Raw genomic sequence first — 11,314 nt, 5'->3', positions numbered from 1 at the left:
CGCTTACAAGCGTCCTTAGAAATTAATTGATAGGACCTTTATGATGTAACATTATACCTTATTTAGTACCAATAAAAGGGTCCTAATATACCAAATAAGATTATGAAACCAATTTTATGGTCGCATAATATGTCTATAGACAACTTAAATAACGTCCTAAAACGAACATATTAGGACACTTTTATAATGTTATAATATGTGATTACCTACTTTTAACCTTTTGATACACAAACAAGCGTCCTTAAAAATTAATTTATAGGACCCTTATGATTTAACGCTATAGCTACTTTAATATCAAGAAAATGGTCCTAATATCCCAAATAAGATTATAAAACCAATTTTATAAATAGACCATCAACATATAACATCCTAATAGTTATTGTATAACATCAACATATAACATCCTAATAATAAAGAGAATATTCTACTCGTCTTGATCTTCAAGTGATAGTTGTTTGATAGCTCTCCACATCAGAGCCTCCAAGCTGTGTTGATGTCTGTCAGATGTTATGATTCTGGTAAAGATACAAGTTCAGTGTTCCTCAAGAAAGGCTCCGTTAAACATGTCTACCATCAAATGTTGGAACTATGGCGCACCTCTTCTGACCATTTCTACGCATGGTTTTGGCTGGAAATTTATGTCACCTAGTAACTTAACCCATACAAAGCTGAAAAAAGACCACTTTTTTAACATCAGACAGATATTAGGTCTATGGTATTTTGTAAAAAAAAAAGAAATCATTAATAGTCACTTAATCGAGATATAGAATCTCTCAAAGGTTGTAGCGCAGGAAAGGAAGTTGCTAGAGCTGTCAAAGTCTGTAAAAACACAAGAAAATTAGTAACTTGATATAGAAATATGAGGTAAAGTGTTAAAAAGTTGAACAGAAAAATGTAGTTATGTGAAACAGTGAAAGTTTGCATCTTTCAAGACTGGTGATTAAATTAATGTTCTTATGCACTAGTCACTCAAACAGCAAACATTATCCTTCTTATACAACAAAACTCAACATTCAATTACCCATTTCGAGTGTATGGCAGTTTATACATGAACACATGAATCCTCTCATCCTTTTTCAATTGACACAAGTTGTATACAACAAATAGACCATCAACATATAACATCCTAATAATAAAGAGAATATTCTACTCGTCCTATGGTATTTTGTAAAAAAAAAAAAGAAATCATTAATAGTCACTTAATCGAGATATAGAATCTCTCAAAGGTTGTAGCGCAGGAAAGGAAATTGCTAGAGCTGTCAAAGTCTGTAAAAACACAAGAAAATTAGTAACTTGATATAGAAATATGAGGTAAAGTGTTAAAAAGTTGAACAGAAAAATGTAGTTATGTGAAACATTGAAAGTTTGCATCTTTCAAGACTGGTGATTAAATTAATGTTCTTATGCACTAGTCACTCAAACAGCAAACATTATCCTTCTTATACAACAAAACTCAACATTCAATTACCCATTACTTATAAGATGGAATCAGAGGCCACAACACACATCTATTCAATCATTCCATAAGAATCCCCATTATCAAACCTATATTTAAATTACAGTAGTCATATAAAATAAAAAAAAATAATGAACTAGGTAATACTATAGTCTGATACTTTGATGTGCGTGTGTTTGTTAATTGGTGTCACTGTAGTCAGATTATTCAAAGATTTCAAATATAAAATAGTCTGAATATAGTCAAATATAGGTTAGAAATATATTATTCTAATCTGAATATATTTGAGGGTGAACACACAAATATACATTTAGCGTACACAATTCTTTATTTAAGTGAATATATAGAGCGGGTGCAGTAGGTAATACCAATATAGTCTACACCCTCAAATATTCAAAGTGTATACATCAAATAAAATAGTCATATGAATAAAAACCTATGGACTTCTGCTGTGAATTAAAGGAGAACACAGCAAACACCAACAGCTCACATATATCAAAGATCTCAAAAATCAATTATCAACCATTCAACTTCCAAATCTCATGTATATACCAAACAGTTAACACACATTAATATCTAACCAAAATCCATAATAAACACATATATATAAGATAGCACATTACTGACCAGTAGGTTAAGAACTGTTGGTTGTGGGTGCGACCCGAGACCCGAACATCCAAACTCGGACCCGAGAAAACCACCGCCACGTCCATTGCCTCCGTTTACTCGAACCCACAACTCGAACCTGAAGAGAACCCATCGTCACCTCAACCGCTGTCGTGATGTTACTAACGTCGGCCGGCTTTCCCAGTCGTCGGCTGTCGCCGCCGGCTGCCAATGGCTTGCACCACTATCATCTCGTCATCATCGATATCATCAGGTTCATCATCAACATCATCCGTCGTTGTCATTATCGGCGCTGCTGTTGTTGTTGCTCGACAGAGAGACAGAGAAAGAGCGAGGGTGTGGTGATGTGAGGGGGTGGAAGAAGAAGGGTGTTGGGATGTCGTCGGTAAACGAACTGTCGCCGGAGAGTTTGCCGGTCATCACTGGCTGCCAAATTGTGTCGTCGGACCCGCCGGCTCTGTGTGTCGAGGGAGAGGGAGGTAGGCGATGGTGTATTTAAGAGAGTAGAGTGGGTTAGGGGTGTGCGGCGGCCGATAAACTGACCGGAATCCGGCTCCGACCGCCGGAATTTTTGAGAGGGGCAGAGGAGCTTTGGGCGGCTGATATCATTCGTAGGGTTTAACAAAATGAGGGAGGTGGGAGTGTAATTTGTTTAGGGAGTTGGGTTGGGCCTGGCCCATAGATATAAACCCCCTAATATCCCATTACATATGCTAGGCTCAGGTTATCTATTAAACGGTCCGTTTCTCCCGTCACGGGTTTATTATTATTTGATAAATAGTAATAATAATAATAATAATAATAATAATAATAATAATACTAAAATACCCTTCTTTCGATGATCGGATCGAGGGTACGGGTTGTCACATATAAGAACCTAGTGTCAAGTTGTCCTATTACAGTGTATTATAATAACACCACAATGATTAAGCGTCCTGTAAAGGTTAAATTTATAAGACCCAAGTGTCAAATGTCTTTTTAAGTTATATTATAATAAAACTCTAGCGAATAAGCGTCCTATAAAACTAATGTTTTATGACTCAAATATCAAGTGTCCTATTACGGTGTATTATAATAAAACCACAATAATTAAGCGTCCTATAAAGTTTAAAGTTATAAGACCCAAGTGTCAGGTGTCCTATTAAGTTAAGTTATAATATGACTTCGACTAGAAATGGTCCTATAACACTGAACATTTATGACTTAACTACAACGTGTCCTATTAAGTTTTGTTATAATAGGACCCTAGATGATCAAGTGTCCTAATACAGTACCACATAATGGGACACTAACAATTAAATGTCTTATAAAGTACTTTATTAGGATCTACATTTTAAGTGTCCTATTAAATTATATGATAATAGGACCCTAAAAAATCATCCATCCTATTAAATAGTTTTTTAGGACACCGGTTTAGTAGAGTATATTATAAAAGGACCCCAAAAGTTCTATAGTGTAATATTTGTTATATAATGATATATAGTGTTACAAAGTGTTATATGGTATTATATGGTGTTACATATTGTTATACTGTGTTTATAGGGTGTTATATAGTATTATATATAGTGTTATAATACACTTCTCACACTTTGAGCACTTTTTACAGGATCCTCTACCTATATATAGATAATGAGTATTTATAATTCGTTAATTTAAATGGGTATGTATAATCTGTGCATTGCCGTGAGACCGTTAAAACGCACAAAAAATAAATAGACGTAAAAGACTAAAAGCATTGTAATAAAACACCTATTGTGGCATGTTAACTTGCAAAATATTGACCGATTAAACTGAAAAAATAGATGTAAAATCAATATATATAAATGTTATGATTAATAGTAAATATGACATTTTGTTTTAGTTTTGATACATAGCGGTTAATATTATCAAAACAGTAATACATTTTGTTTTAGTTTTGATACATAGTCTTATTAAATAGTTTTTTAGGACTCTCTTTAACAAGCGTCCCACAGAAAAGGTCCTAAAAAGCCATTTTTGTTGTAGTGGAAGTTGAAAAGCAATTAGATCGTCAGATTAAAGTTGTGAGATCAGACAGAGGCGGTGAATATTATGGAAGACATACTGATGTGGGTCAAACTCCTGGTCCATTTTATGAGTTTTGTAAGGGCCAGGGGATTGTGAACCAATACACCATGCCTGGTACACCTCAGCAGAATGGTGTTGCTGAACGAAGAAATTGTACCCTTATGAACATGGTGCGCAGTATGTTAGCCAACACTAATTTACCATTATTCCTCTGGACTGAAGCGTTAAAAGCAGCTGTTCATATACTCAATAGAGTTCTTTCTAAGTCTGTCCCTAAAACTCCTTATGAACTTTGGACAGGAAGGAAACCGAGTCTTAAATATATGAAAGTATGGGGCTGCATTGCTGAAGCAAAATTATATAATCCTTTCCTAAGGAAACTTGACCCTAAAACAGTTACCTACTTCTTTATCGGGTATCCTGATCATTCAAAGGGTTATCGTTTCTATTGTCCTTCCCATGTCACCCGTATTGTTGAAACCAAGCGTGTTGCGTTCCTGGAGGATTTCAAGGTCAGTGGGAGCAGTACCAACCCTTACGAATAATTGCAAGAAGTACAAGACGCGGGGGGGAGAGACTCGTCGCTTACCATTACTCCGTTTACTCCTCTTGTACCCCATGCAACTGCACCTGAAGCCACTGCACAAATTCCATCTCCACAACCAGAACCCATTATACCTCATAACGAAGGCACATCAAACGCTCAAAACCAAGACAACGCTGAACCCGAAAATCAGCTCAGGAGGTCATCTAGGCAGAAACGGCCTACTAATTGGGATGATTATGTTACCTACCTGACTGAAATGGATGCTGGAAAGCTCAATGATCCTATCTCTTATAATGAAGCCATTAGCAGTGATCAGACTTCTGAATGGAACAAAGCAATGATTGATGAGCTTGAATCCATGAAGAAAAATGACGTTTGGGATTTGGTAGAATTACCCAACGGTGTCAAACCTGTAGGTTGTAAATGGGTGTTCAAAACAAAACTGGATCCGAATGGGAACGTTGAACGCTATAAAGCGAGATTGGTTTCAAAGGGCTACACTCAGAAAGAGGGAATTGATTATCAAGAGACGTTTTCACCTGTCTCTCGTAAAGATTCATTAAGGATCGTTATGGCCCTAGTAGCTCATTTTGATTTAGAGCTGCATCAGATGGACGTCAAAACTGCTTTCCTTAACGGAGACTTAGACGAAGATGTTTACATGAAACAACCTGAAGGCTTTAAACCTGAAGGTCAGGAGCATCTAGTCTGTAAGTTGAAGAAATCCATTTATGGGTTAAAACAAGCATCACGTCAATGGTATCTCAAGTTTGATGAAGTCATGAAGAGGCAAGGTTTTATGAAGAATCAAGTGGATCAATGCACCTACCTCAAGATGAGTGGGAGTAACTTTACTATACTTGTCCTTTATGTAGATGATATTCTATTGGCAAGTAATAGTTTAGACATGTTGCATGAGTCGAAGCGGTTACTCTCGCATAACTTCGACATGAAGGATCTCGGAGATGCTTCTTACGTCATTGGCATCGAAATTCACCGAGATAGACACAAAGGGATCTTAGGATTGTCTCAAAAGACTTACATAGATCGTGTCCTTACACGTTACAACATGCAACAGTGCAAACCCTCCGTCGCTCAAGTAGTTAAGGGAGATGTTTTCGGTTCATTCCAGTGTCCGACAACAGAGGTTGAAAAGGAGCAAATGAGCCAGATACCTTACGCGTCAGTAGTCGGGAGCCTGATGTATGCTCAAGTCTGTACTCGCCCAGATATCGCGTATATTGCTGGAATGCTAGGCCGTTATCAGACTAATCCTGGCCTAGATCACTGGAAAGCAGCTAAGAAGGTCCTCAGATATCTGCAAGGGACGAAAGACTATAAACTGACTTATAGAAGAAGTGATCATTTAGAAGTGGTAGGTTATTCTGATTCTGATTTTACCAAATGCAAAGATGACAAGAAATCCACTTCGGGCTACATCTTTATGTTAGCAGGCGGACCTATCTCATGGAAGAGTTATAAACAACAGTTAACTACAACTTCCACAATGATGGCAGAATACGTTGTTGTTTACAACGCAACTTGTCATGGAATGTTGCTTAGAAATCTGATCACTGGACTCAAAATCGTTAATTCCATTTCTAGACCATTGAAGCTTTACTGTGATAACTCAGCTGTCGTTAGTTTCTCGAACAGTAACAGTTCGACTGGAGCTGGTTTATATCTCGATACAAAATATTTGTTCGTACGTGAACGAGTTGAGGAAAATAATCTTTGTATTGAGTATATTAGTACTAAAGATATGCTAGCGGATCCGATGACTAAAGGTCTCCCACCTAAAGTTTTCGAAGAACATGTAACGAATATGGGACTTACTAAAGACCTTATTTAATGACATATTGTACTAGCTTATGTTTTAATTAATAAAATTTCTTCAGTTTGATTTTGTATGTCTCTAACATATGTTCTGCCGGTGTAATGACATATAGACAAATATAAATACAAATCAGACGCTAAAGGGCTTATACATATTTTGATCGTAACTATTAGGTTTTAAATTGAGGCTATAGTATGATTAATGGAGGTCCTGAGTCGAATGATGATTCAACGGCTGTATTTCTCTGCTATAGTTCTTGGTTTAAAGCTAAAATGAGTGTTAACTCCTGGCCAGGCTTACCTAATACTCATGATAAATGATTACTCGGCTAAGTGGGAGAATGTGAGATTAAATATATTATTAATGTAATATTTAATCTTGTAGCCTTTATAATCATTTATATTATATTAGATCAAAATATATTAATAACCTATTAATAATTAGTTGGTAATTGTTGATGGACCATATTACCCTTATTAACTAATTAGGTTTCCTCTTGGGTGTATAAATAAGGGGATTATTAGAGAGTTTAAGGGTTACACAGATTACACAATCACAAACCCTCATAACATCAACTCATCGTCTCTCTCCCCATAACCGAAATCTACCCTACTTTCGGTTCTTCACCATCATCACTTTACACCCTAAGGAGGAACCAGATCATCCTGACAATCATGTCGAACTCTATGGCTGCATCTCTGACTGGATTCTCTACCGGCCTGTCTGCTGTAACAGGTATTTTATTCATGTTTTCCATTATGTTTAAACAGAACTGATCCAACATTAACACCATCAAAGTTTTAAGGCTTCATTACTTTATAAAACTAAAAAGTTATGAAAATAAATAGATTAAATTTCTTCATGTACTGATATCCAAAATTTATATGTAAATTAAGTTCGGTTTCTCATATGTTTGTAACCCTCCAATCAAACAAAAAATATCTATAATAATTTGACAGTCGCCCTCCAATCAAACAAAAAAAAAAGAATCTATAATAATTTGACAAGATTGCTTAGTGGTCTACCATGAAACTATTTTATTGAAAATGTTATATTAGCTTAACTTTATAAATAACTAGTGGTGTTCCCGTGCTTTGCGGCGGAGTTTCGGTTAATATCGGATTAGTTCGTTAAAGTATCGGTACAATACTTGAACTCTGGTATAGTTAAAATATATGAAGTGGATCAATTATAAGAATTAGTGTTCAAGTCCTTCACATTTGTTGGAGATAAGAATAAGAATAAGAATAAGAATAAGAATAAAAATAAGAATAAAAATAAAAATAAGAATGATAATAAGAATAAGAATTTTATAATTTTATAATATCATCTTTCCTTAACATTATTTGTATTTTAGTTACAATTAAATTACCATACTAATGAAATGTGTGGCTCCTTTATCCTTACAAACAATAGCATCGATATAATTTTCTTTTTTTAATTCTATTATTTATATTATTATAAATGCTGATAAATATATTTTGTTTTTTAAGACTTTTAAAATATGAAGTTTATAAAATTGTGAGAATGTCATTCTAAAGTGTGTAATTAAATGTGTGCCATAATAAAAAGGATACTCAAAACCGAGTTGCGAATATTAATCTACAAGTCATCAAAATACAAACCTAGTATTTTATTATATATTTTTTCTCTCATAACTCTTAAAATAATATGTTTTATAAGATTCCAAGTTAATTTGTATTTTTACATATATTTATCTATGACTTGCTATAAATTAATTACTGAAAACTAATTTACAAATAGGAACATACAAATTTAAAAAAAGAAGTAAATTATATATTCTTGTAATTACTTTTGAGCATACAGATAGAATGCATATGCCATTGAGGTTGCCAGCAGCGGTAGAGGGAAAACCCTCTAGGTGTTTAGATATATAGTAGGGGAGTGTAGCATTTAGCCGCTTAAAAAAAATGCATTTCGTTTTTGACAATACCATACCTATGCCATTCTGAATCGAACCGATTCCGCACGAGAGATATCATGAACATCTACTAGTATTATCCGAACATGTATCGATATTCGTCTTTTTGGTTTTAGAATGATGTAAAATATGTGTCAATATTAAGAATCTCACAACTTTATTTTTAGGTTTTATCTTTCGATTGTTGTACCATACCAATACCCTAACAAACTGAATAGATACCAATCATCAGGTTATACATAAAAACATATATAAAACTAAGCTGTATTTGGAAAGTGGTTGTTTCTTTGTATCCAAAGTTATAGTGAGTGTCCATACCATACAGGCGCCTCTGACAGAGCAATCTTGAAAGCAGAGTTATATTCAAAATAGAGTGGTTTTTAGGGTCGGTACCGTATCGGAGTTGTTATGAACCAAACAGATTCTGACGGAACAGCATAGGTACATGTATTTATGTTTATACCATCACGAACTGAATCCATACCGACGGAATTCCCACCATAAAGCCCATGGAACATGTAAATCGCAATTCTGATCTTTTCTTTCAAGAATGTGAAGAACAAAGTTATTCAACCAATAACAAATCGATTAGAGTACGGAATCCTCTAATTAATTAACCAAATGATTAACACAGCGATGTAATTACTTCCTATTCACATATCCAATTTAAAGAGTTTCAGAACAAATCCATGGAACGTGAACAGGTCAATACAATCACTCTTTGCGCTCTCTCCTGTTTACAGGGATTTAAGGCATCCTCACTACGCTAACTTGCTTATGCGCACCTAGTAGTTGCGTACTAGGTGCTTAATTATAGTTGTCAAAACATATAATCTCATGAGAAATCTGACTATCAACAACGCACTGGCCGACCTGGGTGCTAGCATCAATCTTATGCCCTACTCCGTATTTGCTACGCTAAACTTAGGAGAGCCATCACATAGGCTCATGAATATTCAGCTCGCCGATCGTTATGTGAAATTCTCGATAGGTATAGCAGAGAATATATTGGTTAAGATCCATAAGTTTGTTTTCCCAGTTGATTTTTTATTCTTAATATGGGTGAGGATTCGAGAACTCAACTTATCTTAAGTAGTCCATTTCTAGCTACCGCATGGGCAATCATGTCTATGAAGGTAAGTTCACTCTTCACATCAATGATGATGCAGTCACCTTCGACATTCAGCAATCCATGAAGCATACCCACCAACATGATGACCCTCTTTATATTTTCGATACTCCTATGTCGCATGTGGGTAGCTCTCTTAGCAAGTTTTGTGGGAGAGACACTTCTGATACACAAATCAAAAACATGGAGAACCACACGGTAGGAGATGACATGGAGGAGCATGTCCATCCTGGGAAGACGAGTTTGGTGATTTGTTGGTGAATTTACTAACTATAGAAGAAGAAGAGTTTGACCATGTTGGTACCTTCCATATCTTAAAGCATTACTATTTGGGAAGACTGCAAATGAGATTAACAATACACCAAACGAAGAAGAAGAGAAGGTAGTCAGGGAACCGGAGCTACCATCAAGGATTGCTAAACCGCCACTTCACGTTGAGATTTTCCGACCCATGGAGAAAATATATGGTGGTATGCAAGTTACAAACTCCATAGGAGAGGGAACAAAGTCATTTGGATTAGAATATGTTGAGGATGTACACTAACAAGAATGTGAGAACCGTTACTACTGTCTGGTACAACAACACCAAGGGTTTCAACTGCTACTGAGTTAGTAGTGATATCTACTAGTCATGTAAGTACACAAAATGCTTCACCGTTATAGTCAATTAGAGTTAGATAACTGGCACCACATTTAGGGTTTTCTTTTAGGTTTACGCCTACAAGAGGTTCACCTCCAAGATGTACAACTCCTGTTGGTTCAAGACCGTCACCGCCACAACAAAGTCAACCTGGTTCTTCATCAACTACACAGTTTTGAGACGACAAATTTCAAGATCAATTGATTGCTATGACAAATATGGTACATCAGCAAGGTGCAACGAGAAGAAGTTGCTAAAAATTGAAGAAATTTATCAAAAAGTGTTCAGAATTTGATTTTGACTTGATTGATGAAAAAAAATTATTAAAACCTAAAGTCGCAAGTGGTTGTAGATTATGCCAGCTCTCTTATGTCTTTCGCTAGCTCTTACTAGAGATGGCAAGAAAAAACCGAGCCCGACGGGTATACCCGAAACCCAAAACAAATGGGGCAGGTATACCCGAAGCCCGACGGGTATGGGCGGGGGATTAGTTTTTAAGAAAATTAATGGGTATAGGGTTAGGTGATACCAAACCCGATTACCCAAAACACATACCCATTTACCTGAGCTATATACCCGATTTTTTATTTATATTTTTATTTTCTCTTAACTCTTAGCTATTAGTGACTTATTTTAGTAGGTTCATTACGTTAAAAAAGATCTTTTAAAATATGTATTTGATAATATTATTTATATTTTGTGGGTTGTAAAGTATGTAAATAAAACTATATAAAATATATAATGTTATTATTTATTTATGATAAAACTTATATGTATGTAACATATCTTTTAATTTATTAATAGTTGTTATATGAATAAACTTATACAATAATTATAATAGTAAAAAAGAAATGTATTGGGAAATCTCAATCGGTATCTTTTAACAAATTAACTTGTGATATCCAACGGGTAATTACAGGACAAATATCTGATGAGTATTCGGGCGGCTATGAGTATGAGATTAGTAATACCTGGCGCGAACCCTGCTCATTGCTATCCCTAGCTCTTACGTCAGATGATGAGAATTTTCAGTTTTGAAGCATTGCAATATTGAGATTGCCTAATCAATCGTATAAGCCTTAGATGTGTA

At 35.3% G+C, this 11,314-nt stretch overlaps 1 long non-coding RNA gene across 2 annotated transcripts; it reads right to left on the bottom strand.

Moving 5' to 3' along the window:
- Window positions 1-312: 312 nt before the first annotated feature.
- Window positions 313-2,722, bottom strand: LOC110922556. Of its 2 annotated transcripts, none has more exons than XR_002583249.2 (2): window positions 2,084-2,722; window positions 313-1,266 (listed from the first exon to the last, which is right to left on the bottom strand). It is a non-coding gene; the product is annotated as an uncharacterized LOC110922556 (long non-coding RNA). The 2 variants fall into 2 exon arrangements; XR_002583250.2 differs by having other exon boundaries at window positions 313-819.
- Between the last annotated feature and the right edge of the window lie 8,592 nt (window positions 2,723-11,314).

This window comes from Helianthus annuus, chromosome 17 (genome assembly GCF_002127325.2).
Source record: "Helianthus annuus cultivar XRQ/B chromosome 17, HanXRQr2.0-SUNRISE, whole genome shotgun sequence".
In the NCBI taxonomy this organism is placed as follows: Eukaryota; Viridiplantae; Streptophyta; class Magnoliopsida; order Asterales; family Asteraceae; genus Helianthus; species Helianthus annuus.
The sequence above is the reverse complement of the archived record's forward strand: the minus strand, read 5'-3'. Positions and strand labels throughout refer to the sequence as shown.